Here is an 18,071-nt window from a genome sequence, read left to right as displayed (position 1 = left end):
TGTTATGATGGAAGTTGAGTTTGGGTGTCCTCTTGCTCTCTCTCTCACCCATGTGATCCCTTTTACCATGTTATGGTGAAGCAAGAAGGCCGTCACCTGATGCTAATACCTTGATTTTTGGACTTCCTAGCCTACAGAATTGTGAGGAAATAAATTTGTGTTTTTTATAAACTAGGCAGTCTCAGATATTCTGTTATAGCAGCACAAAACAAAATAAAACATACACCAAAGTCATGGTCTATGAAAGAAATAATTGATAAACTGGACTTTATTAAAATGAAAAATTTCTTCTCTGTGAATGACACTGTCAAGAACATAAAATGACAAGCGACAAGCCACAGATTTGGATAAATTGGCAAAACACATAGGAGATAAAGAGTTGTTATCCAAGATACACTAAGAACTCTTAAACTCAACAATAATAACACGAACAACCTAATTGAAAAATAGGCCAAAGACCTTGACAGCTCATCTAAGAAGATACATAGATGGTACATAAGCATATGAAAAGATGCTCCACATCATATGTCATCAGAAAGTTCAAATTAAAACAACAGTGAGATACAACTATAACCTATCAGAATGACCAAAATCCAGAACATCAAATGCTGGCAAAGCAGTAGAAAGTCTCATACATTGCTGGTGGAAATGCAAAATGATACTGCCACTATGAAATACAATTTGGAGGCGTTTTACAAAACTAATCATACTCTTACCATACAATTCAACACTTGCTTGCATTGGTATTTTTCCAAAGAAGCTGAAAGCCTATGTGTGCACAAACACTTGGACATGAATGTTTATAGCAGCTTTATTTGTAATTGTCAAAACTTGAAAGCAACCAAGATGTCCTTCAGGTGAATGGATAAATAAATTTTGGTATAGCCAGAAAATAGAAAATTATTATTCAATCATAAAAGGAAACGAGCTATGAAGCCATGAAAATACATGAAAGAAACTTAAATGAAAGTGAAGCCAATCTGAAAAGACTACATAATGTTTCATCTACCTATATGACATTCTGGAAAGGACAAAACTATGGAGTCAGAAAAAAGATCAGTGGTTGCCAGGAGTTGGGGAAGGGAGGCAGAGTGCAGAGGATTTTTGGGGCAGTGAAACTACTCTCTATGATGTTATAATGGTGAATACATGTCATTATATGTTTGTCCAAACCCACAGGATGCACAATATCAAGAACAAACTCTAGTGTAAAATGTGGACTCTGGGAGATAATGATGTGTTAATAGAGGTTCATCAGTTGCAGTAAGTATACCATCCTGGGTGGGGATTTTTATAATAGGTGGTGCTAAGCATGTGGGGGAAGAGGATAAACAGGAAATCTCTCTACTTTCCTCTCAATTTTGTGTGAACCTGAAATTGCTCTACAAAAAAATCTATTAAAAATAATATATGGTTTATTCCATGTACTATTGGCAGTTCTATTATGTATTCCACCTTCAGAAGCCATGTGAACTACAGTAAGTTCTTAAACATCTCTAGGATTCGTTTCCTTATTTATAACATGGGCATAATAGTACTAATCTCATGAGGCTAGCAGTAGTAATCTCTTATGTAATCAATTAGAAGGATTCAGATATATAAAACCTGGTCCTCAGAAGAAGACTGATAAATGATGCTATTCCTATAATTAGCAGTCATAAAAATTATAGCTTAAAATGATGCAGATTCTACAGTTACTTATATTTGTCTCCTGTAAATTTTAAACTAATCTTTTCTGTCCTATGAACCAAACAACCAACCAGATGCAAGTTAAAAACAATGATCTCATATTACTGTATTTTAATTATTCCATCATATCACAAAAGAAATAACACTGGTGTTCTCTCTGTGCCAACATTTAATTGACTACTTAGGTCAATAATAAATTTATCTAGCACCTTTCACAAACCACAAGGAATTAAAAACTATGCATATAGAAACACTGAAATTTCTTCTATTCCTGGCTCTTAGCCACCATTATGTGCCTTGATTCCACACAGGATTCTAAAATGTGGCTCCAATTTCAAAGCCAAGATATATGTGCCATTATTTTTCTTCATTAATAAGACAGAATACAGATCCCTATAAACCAGCCAACAAACATTCTGGATGCGAAAACTAAGCATATTGACTTCCAGAATAACATGACTTCTATACTCTATTACTGGAGTTTACAAAACTAAAACCAAATGAGGGTGTAGATGTACCTGAGAACCTGGAAAAGGAAACATCCATGAGGATGGGTTCTGTTCAATTCGCTGTGTAAATTATCTGAAAGTGCTGGCCTGACTGGAACCTTAAAGATCACCTAGATCTGCGGTTTTCAAACTCTGCTCCAAGCATAAGAGAGGGTGGAAGTGGGACAATGGGAAAAGGGAGGTTAAATGGGCCGGGCTCTAGACGGTTTTATTTGGGCTTTACAGGATGATTTTGTTGAAAAAACGAGTGTTGCTTCTAATAAAAAATATTGACTAGTCATTATCCAGTTAAATAATCTCACTTTCCAGATGAAGAATGACACCCAAAGAGTGACTTTGAAAGTTGACACAGTAAGTTAGTGGCATTGCTGTGACTAAAATTCAGGTTCCTTACAAAAAAAAGTATGTGGCTAAAAGACTTGCTTTCTAGCTTTTGCTTGTTTTTCCAACTTTGTTCCAAGTCATGTGCTAGGTTCTAGGGCAACAAAAATAAGGTTAGCATCTAATGTGAAAATCAGATGAGCAAATCAATAATTACAATACATTATTGTAAGGACTTCTTGGACTTAAGCACAGGGTGCTACCAGAATACCGAGGAGGAGCATGTAAATATGATAGCGGGGAAGAGGGTAGGTGATAGCAGAATAGAATCTTAAAGAATATTTAGATGTCTGACACAAAAAGAGTAGAGTGTTTCCTTTCTCTCACAGAGAATACTAGGTGCAAAGGCACTGAGGTGAGAGAAAAAATTATATTCCAGAAGTGGAAGCAGCATGGTGTAGCAGGAAAATAAACTATGCGGGAGGGAGCAGCACAGCAGATGAGAGAGGAGAGGTAAACAGAGGCCAGGTCACAGAGGCCTTGGATCTCTCAGCTCAAAGAAGATGAGGAAGGAGCCACAGTCACCACCACTGTGCCATTTAGGCCCTCTGGGCAGACTGAATCAGTCAGATCAATCATCTGACTGGATCATTTGCCTCCTAAGAGATACACCCTATTGGATCTGATTGGATCATTTACCTCCTAAGAAATACACCCTATTTCCAAGCCACTGTCTGCCTAACTATCTGCAACACTTCCTCTGCTCTTAAAGGGCATTTCTACAGCTGACCCTTATGATAACTGGATGGTAAACTGAGGAATAAGAATTAAGAGATGTGTAAATCAGATATTTGTTTCTATTGACTTTTCCTCTGACCAATCTATAAAAATATTTCAACAAAGAGAGAAGTAGTCAAGGCATTGTCTTGGAGATGGTTTATATCAGCTGAGCATGGTTTCAGATCTTTAGCCAGATAAGCAATGAAGGAAATATTCTGAATCAGAGCTCTGATTTTACATTGTTCTTGAAGTGCAAAAACAAAGTAAAACAAAACAGGTGGTGAGGATAATCGTATTAATATAAAGAATTAGAAATATGAGTGTGTTACCACAAAAAGTATACCATAGCGGTGATATTATTGCTTCCAATGGAAAAACATGTACCTGCATATCTACACTCACACACAATGTAGTGCCAAAGGCATTTCATGATGAATTAAAGAGTTTTATTTCTCTTTTATTTCTGCCTTGCCATAATTCTGGAATTCAATAGATTTCCAGAGATGTGTACTTTGAGTTAGACATACCTGGGTTCGAATTTTAGCTTTGCTTCTTTTTAACATTGTGTTCAGATACAGGTTATGTAACCCTGTGAACATCAGTGTTCACATCTATGTAATGAAAATGGTAGTTAATCATTTCTTTTGTGAGAAGTAAATTAAATTCAATTCAGTTAATTTAGAATATACACTAGTCTTATTTTGACTTTTATTTGAATCTAGGCTACATATCAGAAGGTGTGGGGTTAAGATTTGGCTGTGTTTCCTCTGAGACTAGTAACTGAAAGCTGATCAAAACCAATCTCTCCACATCAGCTCTTGAACTGGGACCTCAGCCCCTCTCTGTGGTGATTGTGGCATTGATTAAACCTGGCAGATCAGAGGAAGTAGAGGAAGAAATACTACATGAATCAGTATCATTACAGGTTAGGCACTGTACAGTCAACCCTTGAACAATGTGAGAGTTAGGAGGCATACATAAGTTTTGACTGTCCCAAGACTTAACTACTAATAGCCTACTGTTGACCAGAAGCCTCATCAATAACATAGTTGACACATATTTTGTGTGTTATATGTATTATATACTGAATTCTTACAATAAAGTAAGTCAGAGAAAAGACAATGTTATTTAAAAAATCATAAGGAAGAGAAAATATATTTATAATGCATTAAGTAGATGTGGGTCATCAAAGGTCTTCATACTCATTGTCTTCACATTAAGTAGGCTGAGAAAGAGGAGAAAGAGGAGAGACTAGTCTTGCTGTATCAGAAGTGGTGGAGGTGGAAGAATATTTGTGTGTAACTGAACCTGTGCAGTTCAGACCTGTGTTGTTCAAAGATCAGCTGCAATTTAAGGAAGAACTCCAGGACTTGGGTTAGCACCAGAGGCAAGCGTTGGATATATTACTGAATATGAATCATCTGCCTTAAAAAATAGACTAATTAGCTGTTCACTGCCATATAAACCTTAGGTAATTATAGACCCTGGAATTCTGAGAAATTAAAATAACATCATTTTAAAATGGAGAAAAGTAATGAGAGCTATTTGTAGGGCTCCTGAAGTGCTTTTCAGCAGAGCGGTCTAGCAGGACTGTCAAGATCATATCTCAAATCTTGTTACTGTGAACATTTATCATTTAAATCTCGTCACTACATTAGCTAATTGAAACCATTTAAACCAAGCAACAGGACAATTTAGGCTAGAAATAGGGCTTAAGATTTCTCTACTCAGTGAAAATCAAAATAACTCAGCCCATTCCTTGCTCCCTTAAGATCACAGAATCTGTTGGAAGGGATCTTAGGGTATCAGCTAGCTCAATCTCCCACTCATACAGGGAGCCCCACTATAATATCTCTGTGCTTTTCCAGAATTTTCTCAAGTACTTTTGCAGATACAAGACTCACTAATTCATAAAAAAAGTTTTTGTCAGCTCTAATTGTTAGAAAAATTTTTCCGTATTTATAGGAAATAGCTTTCTTTTTCACTTACAGTCACTTGTTTTAGTATGGATGCCGGAACACAAAACACTTCCCTTCTACTCAAGCACCTTTCTGTTGTCTGAGGACATCTCTCATGCCTTCCTTGGATATCCTGTTTTTTAAATTCAGTATCTGTTTCCTTTAATGTACTCCATGAGATATAAGTCACAAACTACCCTCCTGGTTGTCTCTCAGCTCAATGTAATTCAGTTGGTCGGTGTTTCTCTTAAAAATTATCCTGCATAATGGAACAAATTTTTGATATATAAAGTCATCCTTTTTTGTCTTTAAGTTTTTGTTCTGTTTAGTTTGGTTTGTTTTTAGTTTTTATATTGACCTTTGGAATATCTAAATTTGTGGGAGATAAAAACCTAACTCTTGGATAGGTGAGCAATTATGTAACACATCACAGATAAAGGCCCTTCTAAAACCAATATAGAAGTCTTCCAGATTAAAAAAACTAGTAACTAGAAAACAGATAAACAGACAAACAAAGAAACCCCAAATTCAACATCAGAAGAAATTAGAATAGTTTAGTATAACTTATTTTTGAGAATTGAACCAGCTTTGAATCCCTGCAACATGCCTATTTGATCATGGTGTATAGTTTTTAAAAATATTGATAGCTGATTTCCATTTTATGAGTAAAGATTTTTGTGTCTATGTTCATGTGGAATATCATTCTGTAGTTTCCTTTATCGTATTGCCTTTGTTTTGTCTTGGTATCGGGAAAATAGCAGCTGCATAAAATGAATTTGAGAGTGTCCCCACTTGTTTAATTTTATGAAAGAGATTGTGTAGAATTGAACTCTTTAAAAGTTTGACAGGATTTTCTAGTAAAACCATATAAGCCTGAAGATTTTTGGAGGGGGTAGAGGGAGTTTTTAAATTATGCATACAATTTTCTTAACAGTGAAATGGCTATTCAAATTACCTAGCTTATGTAAGGTAGTTTGTAATAGTTTGTGACTTTTGAGGAACTGGTTTATTTCATTTAGATTGTCACATTTACCTGTAAATTGTTCACAGTGTTTCCTTATTATCCTTTTGATCTGCTCAGAGTCTGTAGTGATAACACCTGTTTCATTCCTGATGTTAGTAATTTGCGTCCTCTATCTTTTTGTCAGTCTTGCTAGAGGCTTGTCTATTTTATTGATATTTGCAATGTACCAGCTTTTTCTTTTATTGATTTTCTGTTTCAATTTCATTGATTTCTACTCTTACCTTTATTATTCCCTTTCTTCTTGCTTTGGGTTTTGTTCTTTTTATAGGTTCTCAGTCTGAAATCATAGAATTTTGACTTTTTTGTCTTTTCTAACATAAAACACTTTCTTCTCAGAATTGCTTTAACCATGTCACACAAGTTTTCAAATGTTGTGTTTTTATTTTCATTCAGTTCAGTGTATTTTTTAATTTCTTTTGAGACATCGTTTTTAATCTTTGGATTATTTAGAAATGTATTGTTTAAGTATGAGGTGTTTGGAGATTTTCTGTTGTCTATCTGCTGCTGTTTTCCAACTTGATTCCATTGTGGTTTAAGAACAAACTCTGCATCATTTCAATTCTGTTAAATTTCCCTAGGTTTGTTTTAGGGCCCAGGATATGGTCTGTTTTGTTATATATTCTATGGGCACTTAAAAAAAAAAGTGTATTCTGCTATTGTTAGGTAGAATGTTTCGTAAATGTTTGCAGATTCACTTGGTTGATGATGCCAAGTTCTATATTTTTTCTCTTTTTCTGTCTAGTTCCAGCAGTTGCTGAGAGAGGGGCGAAGTCTCCAACTGTAATTGTGGATTTGTCTGTTTCTCCTTTCAGTTTTATCAGTTTCGCTTCACATATTTTACAGCTCTATTGCTTGTGCATTGGTGCATACAAATTTAAGATTACTATGCCTTCTTGGTGGATTGACCCTTTCTATCATTATGTGGTGCCTTACTTTGTCTCTACTAATTTTCTTTGCTTCTGAAGGCTGCTTTATTTGTCATTAATATAGCCATTCCTATTTTATTTTGATTAATGTTTGGATGAATATATTTTTTCATGCAAAACTACTTAAGTTGTTAATTTTGAAGTGAATTTCTGTAGACATATATAATTGGTTTTTTATTTGTTATTTTATTTTATTTATTTACTTTTTCTCAACTTTTAGGTTCAGGGTACATGTGCAGGTTTGTTACATGGATAAATTGTGTGTTGCTGAGGTTTTGTGTGTGAATAATCCCATCACCCAGGTAGTGAGCATTGTACATGATAGGTAGTTTTCAACCCTCACCCTCCTCACAGCCTCCCTGCTCTAGTAGTCCTCAGTGCTCAGTGTCTATTGTTCCCATCTTTATGTCCATGTGCATGCAATGTTTACCTCTCACTTATAAAGTCAGAACATGTGGTATTTGTATTTGGTTTTCTGTTCCTGCATTAATTCGCTTAGGATAATGGCCTCCAGCTGCATCCATGTGGCTGCAAACAACATGATTTTGTTCTTTTTTAATGACTGCATAGTATTCCATGATATATATGTACAACATTTTCTTTATCCAGTCCACTGTTGATGGGCATCTAGATTGAGTTAATGTCTTTACTATTGTGAATAGTGCTGCAATGAACATTGCAGTGCATTCACAATGCCAATTTTTGTCTTTTAATTAGTGTGTTTAGACAATTCACACTTAATTTAATTATTAATACATAATCAGGCTTAGGTCTGCCATGTTATTTTATTTTATTTTTCTGTTGGTTCTCTTTCTCTTATTTGTTTTGTTTTGCACTTTTCTTTTTCCTGACTTCCTATAGGTTATTTAAACTATTTTTATAATTCTATTTTTCTAAATTTTGATAGGGGTTTTGAGTGTATCCTTCTCTATAGGTTCTTAAACTACAGCTCTATAGACATTACATTATATCATATACATACATAATACATCACTGTTTACTGTTTTTTACATTTCATCAGTTCAAGAGAAGTGCAAAAATCCTTACCTCCCTTTACATCTCTACCATTCCCAAGTTATAATTACTTGAAATATTTCTCCTACATACATTTAGAACCACATTAATGTTATCATTTTTGCTTCCGATGTCAAACATAGTTTAGAAAACTCAACAGGAGAAATAAAACATACTGTATTTACCAATATTTTTACTCTTTCTGTTGTTCTTTCTTCCTGATTTTCTAATATTTATTATTTTATCATTTTCTTTCTGTTTAAGAAATTTCTCTAGCCATTTTTAAAGTTAGGTCTGATGGAAACAAATTCTCTTAGTTTTCCTTAATCTGCAGATACATTGACTTCTTTCCTGAGGGATATCTTTGCTGGGTACAGAATTGTGAGTTTGCAGTTCTTTTCATTCAGCGCTTGAAAAATGCGTGCCACTTCTATCTGGCATCCATGATTTCTGATGACAAATCCATTTTCATTCAAGTCGTTTTTACAAACACTTTTCTTTCTTATTGCTTTCCAGATTTTTTCTTTCTTTTCAGTTCTTAGATGTTTGAGCACAAAGTGTCCTGCTATATCTTTCTTTGTTTCTTTTTTTCTTTTCCTGTTCACTCAACTCTTGATTATCTAGGTTTATGTCTTTTGTCAAATTTAGGAACATTTATGTTATTATTTCTTCAAATATTTTTTCAGCTCGGCCTCCTTTTTTTGTGACTCTGGATGACACAACCATTAGATTTTTGTTGTTATTGTTAGAGTTACACCAGTTTCCCAGGATCTGGCTTTGTTTTTCTGTTAAGATGGAGTAATTTACATTTTCTGTCTTTAAATTCACTGATTCTTTCCTCTGTCCTCTTGATTCTTCTTTTGAGTTTATCCATTGAGCTTTAACATTTCAGATACTGTGTTTCTCAGTTCTAAAATTTCCATTTGGTTATTATTTACATCACCTATTTTCTTGTTGACACATTTTACCTTTAAAATTTTTTTCAAACATGCTCTTACATGCTCATTTAAGCATTTTTATTATGGTTGCTTTAAATCTTTGTTAGATAATTCTAACGTACCTGTCCCTCAATTTTGACACTTATTATCTTTTTCCAGTCAAGTTGACATTTTTCTTTATTTTGGTTTGATGAGCGATTTTTGCATGAAACCTGGCCATTTTTGATATTATACTATGGAATTCTGGATCTTATTTAAAAGTTCTATTTTACCTGACTTCTTCTGACACTGCTCTGTCAGGGGCAAAAAAGATGCTACTTCACCACTACCAGATGGAGGAGAAATATGAGTTCTCCACTCAGCCCTCATTAACTACCAAGGTGGGGTTAGTGGGTATGGGTGGGAATTTTGGCTCCCCACTAAGATTTCACTGATTCCATGATGCATATGAGGGAGAGAAGTGTCATATTGCTTTCCAAGTGGTCACCATTAACACTGAGTGTGTGTGTGTGTGTGTGTGTGTTTGTGTGCGTGTCTGTGTTTGGTCATGTTTGTTACCTCTGAGAGGTGATAAAAATCCTGACTTTCCACTAGTCATTCTCTGATACACCCCAGTATGTATGAGGAGGGTTGCCTTGTTACTGACAAGTAGAGTTTAAGTCCAGGCCTTCCAGATTATATCCACTAAAACTGTAGGATGGGGAGAGCCCTTTTCTGCCCAGCATGATGAAAGTATCAACTCCCTACTCAGACTTCTCTGACACCAACCCAGTGGAGGGATTGGGGCCTCTCTTTATATCCTGTTAAGAATGAAAATCTAGGTTCCCTACGTGGTCTTTGTTTGTGTGAGAAAAAGTGGTCACACAGTTTTCTCCAGTGTTTGAGTAAGTAGTGCAATTATTGTCTAAGAGTTTTCTGTCTCACTGTGTGGCACCTTTTCTAGACCCTATCTATAGAAAGAAAGCTTTTGCTGAAGATATTTTTTTTGTCTGCATCCACTGGCATTTGTAGCTTTCTAGCTTCTTCAGTTTCCAGTCTGGAATATGTGATGCTGAAAAAAACTCAAGGAACTCACCATTGTCCCATTCCTTGGATCCTGAGGTCCCTAGCCAGTCTGTCTTCTTCTTTTCAGCTTTTAGTTTTCTTATGTTTGCTTCATAGATTATGTTCAGGGATTTAGTTGAACTTCATCTAATTTTCTTTTATTTTTCCCCTCTATTCACATGGAATTCAATACAAAATATACAAAATATATCTAACATAATGTAAGCATGTATATAGAAAACCCTCAATAATCTGCAAAAAGTTACTAGAACTAATAAATGAATTTAGTATGGTTATAAGATATAAGGTCAATATACACAATTAATTATACTTATATATCCTGGCAACAAACAATTACAAAATAAAAATTTTAAATTCAGTTTACAAGTGGCATACAAAATTATTAAGTACTTGGAAATAAGCTTCACAAAATATAACAAAGTATGCTTTATACTATATAAGACATGCACACTGAAGCTATAAAACATAAATTAGAGAAAATAAAAAAGAACTAAATAATACACAGATATATTCCATGTTCCTAGATTGAAAACATTTAATATTATTAAGATCTCAACTCTCATCAACTTATTACTTAGCTACAATTCAATATTAATCAAACCCCAGAATGTTTTTGGTAGAAATTGACAAAATAATTTTAAAATATATTTGGAAATGTCTACAATCCAGAATAGCCATAACCATTTTTGAAGACTGGTTGCAAGAATTACACTATGTAATTTCAAGACTTACTACCAGAAAGCTACAATAATCAAGACAGTATAGTATTGGCAAATAAATATATATATATGAATCAATGGAATACAAAATAGAGTCCAGAAACAGACTTATACAAACACACAAACATACACATACACACACACACACACACACACATATATGACCAACTGACGTTAATAAAGACATATGTGATCATTTTGTTTTTAAGGCAATTCAATAGGGAAGTGACAGTAATTTCAACAAACCGTGCTGGAACAACTAGATATCCATATGGAAAAATAATGTGCCATGATCTTTACCTCATACTGTATTTATAAATTAACTCAAAATGAATCATAGACCTAAATGTTAAAGTGATTAACCTCTAAATGAAGACATTTATAAAATCTTTGTGACCTTGGGTTAGGCAAAATTCCAAAAAGTACAATTTATACTCTCTTGGATACAAGATGGGAAGGGGTATTACACTTGTGTGTGTCTGACAGCTATCACTAATTGTAGGCCGAACCAATTCAAATTGGAACCTTTGATTAATAAACTGACCAATCAATTACCTGGAGTACTTAAAATAAGTATCATCATTTTGGTGAAGGCTTAGGTCTAATTTAAGGACTGATCATCAGAGAAACCAAGGAAATAAAAATATAATTTAACTATTAACTCTAAGAAAAAGTTTTGATTTGTACAACATAGAAAAAGTAATTTTAATTTTATACATGGTTCAGATATGAACAATAATTGTATGGCCATGTAAAATTGGCTATTTACTTAAAACTGTTCAAAACTATGCATCATAGGAGAATGCAAATAGAATAAATGTAGGATAGGTGGGACAGGTAAAAGAGTTAAAATGTTATCTTCAGTAGTAAAGTCAAAAAATAATGTCTAAAGTGAAAAAAAGATAAAAAAGCAATATAAGCATGTTATTAGAAGTAAGAAGCTGAATATAAAATAGAGAATAAAACTGCAAAATAAATTAAAATTTAGGTAAGGAGTTAATCTGGGGAATAAATTGAGGGTAAAAGTAGCCTGAGGGTGGTATTGAAGACCAAAGGGACATGAAGCATGAGCTTCTGCTTTAAAATATTCATTCAAAATATTTACCTTTAGATGCAATACATAGGTCTTCTTTGGTAAAAATGAAAATTGCATTTAGAAAAATGGAAAGGAAATATGGTAGAGAGGGAGGAAGGAAGATAGAAAAGAGACAGAGCACTACAGTAAGTTGCCTTATTGTACAGATAATGACTGTAACCTTGCAGGATAAATAAACTAAAACTAGCTAAATGTTATGCAAATGAGTATTTATTGCCTGAGATAAAAATTGCACTGACAGCATCTTAAAGTTGTGAAATAATCTCAAATGATTTAGGCAAAAATGAAGACGCTTGTTACCTGATTTCATATGTCACTATTGATAATCTGTCTATAGTTCAACTAATTTTTAATTTCAATTATTTTAATTTTTATTTCTAGAATTTTAATTTTGCTTTTCTAGCCTACTTGTGCTTTTGTTTCATTGACTTATTCTTGTCTGTGGGACTTGCCTCATTCTTTTTTCAGATAACATTTTTAATTGTCCAATAGTTTTAAGCTTATGGAAAAATTGTAAAGATAGTACAAAGAGGTCCTCTATATCCCTAAGCCAGTTTCCTCTATTGATCACATCTTTCCTTCTTAATATATTTGAACATAATTGAAATATTTACTTTAAGGTCCCTTTCTATGTATTTTATTATTTCCAGATACGTGGGTTAAAGTTCTTTCCACATATTTGATTTGCTAATTCTCATTTATGGCAGTATGTTTCCTCATATTCTTTACCATTTTTATAAACCATAAACTATTTTTCACTGATAATTTTCTTGCTCAGTTTTCACAAATGTGCTTTGGGTTATGGAAATATAATTATGGATGGATTTTTACTTGATTCTACCTGGTGTAATGGGTTTTCTAGGTTTTATGTGTTTCTTCAGTGATTTCTCAGATGGGATTTTATCTAGTATGAATAGTATAAATTCGGACTTTTCATTCATACACTGCATAGGTTTGGGGTTCTGAAATTTAATAGGTGATTCATTTTTCATTCACAGGTTAAGTTTCCAGACATCTGAACAGGTAAGTGGAATTTTTCTAGATATAAACACTCACATGGGACAATTCATTACTAGCACACAGAAGAAAGGCAGCCTTAACTTCACATTGTGCATGAGAGCCTATAAGTTTATAAAGATATTGAAATCACAGCTCCTAGTTTTAGATACCCAATATCATTCATATATTTTGAATTTATTATTTATAGTCTATCTATACTTTCTACTTTTCATATGGAGTTGGAAAGTAGTTGAAAAGGGTTAGCCCACCTTTGTCTGCTCAATTCATCATATTAACTGGATTTTGAATCTGTTTATTAGCTTAGAGATGACTCTTATTAACATCAGAGTATAATTTGGACAACATGCTAAAAGAGAAAATCAGAGTTCATCTGGATTCCAGAATATTGAAAACATAAATGAAAATAAATGAAGTGTGATTCAACATTGCAAATTCAGAGCATGGAAATAGAGTGGTTGATTAGCATGTGACTAAAAAGATTCTGAGATTTAGCAGCTAATTTAGCCATTAGGAATAGATGTCTATTGCAGACTGTTAGTTCACAGAAATAATGATGGACTTTGCGTTTTTCCCTGCTTTATCCCCAGCGCCTAGTATGCTGTTCAATACGTGCTCAGTAAGCATCTTTCGACATTTCTAAGCAATTGTCTTAATTCACGCCCCATTCATCATCTCATTTAGAATTCAACTATCCCATCCACCAGTTTTGGCCCTCATTTCCTCCTCATCTCTATACTTTATTCTATAGATCAGCTCCAAGCTGTTATCTTCCTGGCTATAGCATTAACTCTTCTCTACAAATAATTTCTGACTTTCTACTAGCAATGCTGCTAGATTTAGCCATATCTGATAATTCCAGGTCTTCAATATGGCCTCAGGGATCCTTCTTCCTGGTGCTGCCTTTTTAGACAATCCTTTAATCATCTACATTATATTGACTCAAAACTACAGAAATCAAGAGTAAATATTCCTTTCATATTCAAATCAAATGAGAGCCAAAGCATAAAACAATATTCTAGTTTCACTACTGTGGGAAGGTGAAAGCATTTTGGAGGCCGTGCCCAAGTGTACAAGTAAAAATAGTATTAGATATGTTAACAATTAGAGCTCAGTTGCAAATAACAGAGACCACTCTATTTTAAACAATACTAGGAGCTTAAGACATTGTTGAAAAGGCAGGACTACAGGAATGATTCTCCAAAATCACTATAAAATTTGCCTTCCATGAGAACTGTTACCTCTTCTATTATCAGGAATCTGGAACATCAGGAATCCACTAGGCCAACTGCTGGTACCATGATCTCACTACATTATCCTTCATGCAGGCACCTGAGAGCTTCCATAGCAATGTCGACACTAAAAACACATCACTTAAGCTGTAATTTCGTGTTAAGGGAGATGCTGCCAGAACTGCTGGCTCCTAAGTCACACTGTACCTGCTGGTTCCATACCTTGGAGTCAGACAGACCTAGGTTTGACTGCTGGTTCTCTTATACATTAGCTATGTAAACATGAAAATATTGTTTTACATCTCTAAGCCTCCATTTCTCAATTTGTAAAAATGTAGATAATAATAATTCATAGATTTTTTTGTGAAAATGAATGAGCTCCTGAGCACACTATGTGATATACAATAGACACACCAAAAATACTAGTGACTTTTCTAAATTTGACTATGCCTTTAGCTTGTTCTGTGACCCTGAGTGAATTAGTCTACATGTGCTCATATTAACCTCCTCATCCACAAAATGCATTTGATATTTTCTTGCTGTTTTCTCTGAATTATTGTGAGAATCGGGCAAGATGGTGTATAGAAAAAGTACAAAGAACTATGGAGTATTTGGTAATATTATTTTTTATAGGCTGTGGCAATGGAGTTGACCAACCAGGCCAGTCAGGATATAGTCATATCCTTTATAAAATCATTTCCTATTTTTTCTCTCATTGATAATATATAAAGTCAGTCAAAATTGTTAATGAATTTATTATATATATGGGTTTGCACCTAGAAAAACAGATGACAAAGTAGTAAGAAAATGATATCTATGAAGAAAGCTTAAAGAAACAAGAATTATTTATCCTGTAAAGATGATTTGCAATGAGTTTTCAAGCATAGAAACAGGGCTTTGCTTTCAGAATACCCAATATATGAAAACTGATGTTTACAAACTCAAATAAGGGGATAATCAATCACTCCACAAGAAGATTCCTCACCTCTCAGATTCTCTTTTATGCAGAGAAGATTCCAAATAGAAATCAATTAAATTTATAAAATTTAATTTGTCCAAAACGTTTCAGAAAAAGGAGATCCATCTGTCTAAATGTCTCTTACACTATGGATGATCACCATCTGCTTTCTAATCCCCACTGGGCAGCAAAGAAGAGATTGAATTCTAAAATGTGAGACTTAAATTGATCAAAGGAAGAATTTCATATGTATGTAGGCTTTTTAATCATAAGCATCCATTAATAAAGGCAAGTTACGTACCTTACCATATGTCTTCCAAACAAGATGACCTCGATTTTCTCCAGGATGGTGGATTAAGAGCATGCCTATCTGAAGACTGAGATGGATGAGATGACCTTTAAGGCCTTGCAAGCCCTAAGAGGCCATGACTTTTTGGAGTGCAGATAATATTCAGAGCTGTTTGTGAAAAGCATTAGGAGAGATCTTGCCATATGGAATAGATTCACAATTTGAGATTGCATGTAGAAGACAGAGTAAATATAGAGGCAGCTGAAGGGCTGGAAGACATCTCTTCAGCAATATGCTTTCTGAAATCCAGGACACCTGTTTTGCCAAGTTGGGTCAGAAACCTCAAAAGAATATACTTTCTTGTGAAGATTTTCCTGGAGATTTTCATGACTTCTTGTCTTCATGTTTAGCACAGCCTAACAAGCATACAAAGGTATAGAGCCACAAGAGCAGAAATGAAAAGCCTAAAGAATATTTTATAAGGGTCTCAAGTTAGTAGTTCAACTAAAATTCGACTTGGTTCATTTATTCGTTTGGTCATTTGGTTTAGCTTGATGAGATGATATGTTTAAGATAATTGATCTTTCCCTCCTGAAAACATGCTCTTAGCATTATATTTATACCTCTAGTAGCATGCTGGTAAATATTTAGCGTCTGGCTCGCTGAAAGAAAACAAACTTTTTAAAGCTCTGATTTGTAGCATTTGCCAATTTCTATGTTGTAAATTCTTCAACCATGGGCAATTTCAGACTAGCAAAGGATTGCAGTTAGGGCAAAAGTGTGAAGATTTAGACATTAGTCTTCATGATCCAACTCCAGCACACATATTCATCTTCCTTAAGACATTTGCCACTCTCGTTATTGGATTGTAGACTCATACATCCCTTACCTTGTCTGTTTCATTGTAAACATAAGTCCCTGGTTCTTAGGTGCTTTGTTTGATTCCTCCAGTACTCCTACCACTCCTGGCACTTGTCTAGTGCTTAACTAATGTCTATGGAGAGAATGACTGACTGACTGAATGAGCTTTTAAATTCTTAATTAGACTGAAGTCCAATGACAAGGAGTAAAAACTTATTTTATTAGCATTTTTTGAATTTTGGTTGTGTTGAACTATGGCTAAGGGGTCTTAGCCAATTCTTCTCTTCTTTCTTGTTATCCAAACCCCAATATTTTGTAGGAATTGCACAGCAGTATAACCCAGAAATGTGGCTCCTCTCCAGGTCAATAGCTAATAACAATATTTTTGAATTTTTTTTTTGTTTTCTTTTGTTTGTTTTTTTTACAGAGGGCATGCGATCCAATTTTGTCTACAATATGCAAGGAAGAATCTGTTGGAAGGCTTCTGCACAGGTTCTCTTCCACAATATAAAGAGATGCACTACCAGAAAGCCTCATCTTTTCATAGCACCATGTTGGCATGTGATGCTTGGATCTGAGCAGACTGTTGGTATTCTTTAGTAAAATCTAAGAGAGTCACAAAGAACCTGACCCAGATCCTTGACACTGTTGATCTGCTGAATTACCCAACCCCAGCTGCCTTCCCTCTGACTTCTTGTTATATAAGATAATAAATTCATATCGTTTAAGCCATTTTTGGTTGGGTATTCCATTACACATGATCTGAAAGCCTCCTAACTAGTCCACTGTATTATAAATTCTGCAGACTCCTCTAATGTTCTCATCATAAACAAGTTCTTCACTGGCTGATTTTTACCCAGTATTGCTTCTCTCCACTTTATCATACTCCAGACCACTTATAGTCCTTTAAATATGGATGCAGCTTCGTGTCTTTGCTCAAGCATTTTCTTGTTTTTGAACATATACCCTATCTTATATCAAACCTCTACTCCCTCAATTACACTTTGATTCCTCAGAAAATTCTGGTCACTCTTTAAGACACATATTCTCAATCTACTTTATCAAAAAGACTTCCTTTATCTATAGTAATTATTTACATAATAATCTGTGTTCCATACTATACCCTGTATGTACTGCTGTCATATTTAAGTTATTCTTTTTTTGTTTACTACTTTACTATTCTCTCTCTCTTTCTCTCTCTCTCTCTCTCTGTGTGTGTATGTGTGTGTGTGGATACGTGTACAAGCTTATTTTCTTGACTTTATTAGTTTGGTGCCTGGCACATAGAAAATACCCTATCAATGTATTTAACAATATTAGGAATTTTAATATCTCACATCCCAATTCTTGACTTTAAGAACATTTTTAAGGGCTTCATGTCGTATTTCATTTTGTGACACTTAAAAGGCCATCTTTGCAATACATATAAAGAGCTTCTCCCAAATCTTGCCACCATCCATATGAAGCTGGGTAGTTATTACATTTCACATTTTTGTTATTTTCTACCTTCTGTAGAAGCATCAGAAAGACTCAGCAATGAGCCACTGCCATTCCTCCCAGCCTGATCCAGCAGGGTTTTGATTCCTGAAGAGCTAGCCCTTTACCAGCCTTCAGCATTAAGACACTTTATTATTATTATTATTATTATTATTATTATTATTATTATTTTAACTAA

General features: G+C 34.3%; 1 long non-coding RNA gene across 1 annotated transcript; it reads left to right on the top strand.

Annotated features, from left to right (window-relative positions):
- The first annotated feature begins 1,224 nt into the window (after positions 1 to 1,224).
- Positions 1,225 to 17,060, top strand: LOC129060365 (uncharacterized). The gene is made up of 3 exons (XR_008526992.2): positions 1,225 to 1,263; positions 13,038 to 13,062; positions 16,824 to 17,060. It is a non-coding gene; the product is annotated as an uncharacterized LOC129060365 (long non-coding RNA).
- Positions 17,061 to 18,071: the final 1,011 nt, after the last annotated feature.

The sequence above is a fragment of the Pongo abelii genome, chromosome 1 (assembly GCF_028885655.2).
Source record: "Pongo abelii isolate AG06213 chromosome 1, NHGRI_mPonAbe1-v2.0_pri, whole genome shotgun sequence".
In the NCBI taxonomy this organism is placed as follows: Eukaryota; Metazoa; Chordata; class Mammalia; order Primates; family Hominidae; genus Pongo; species Pongo abelii.
The sequence above is the reverse complement of the archived record's forward strand: the minus strand, read 5'-3'. Positions and strand labels throughout refer to the sequence as shown.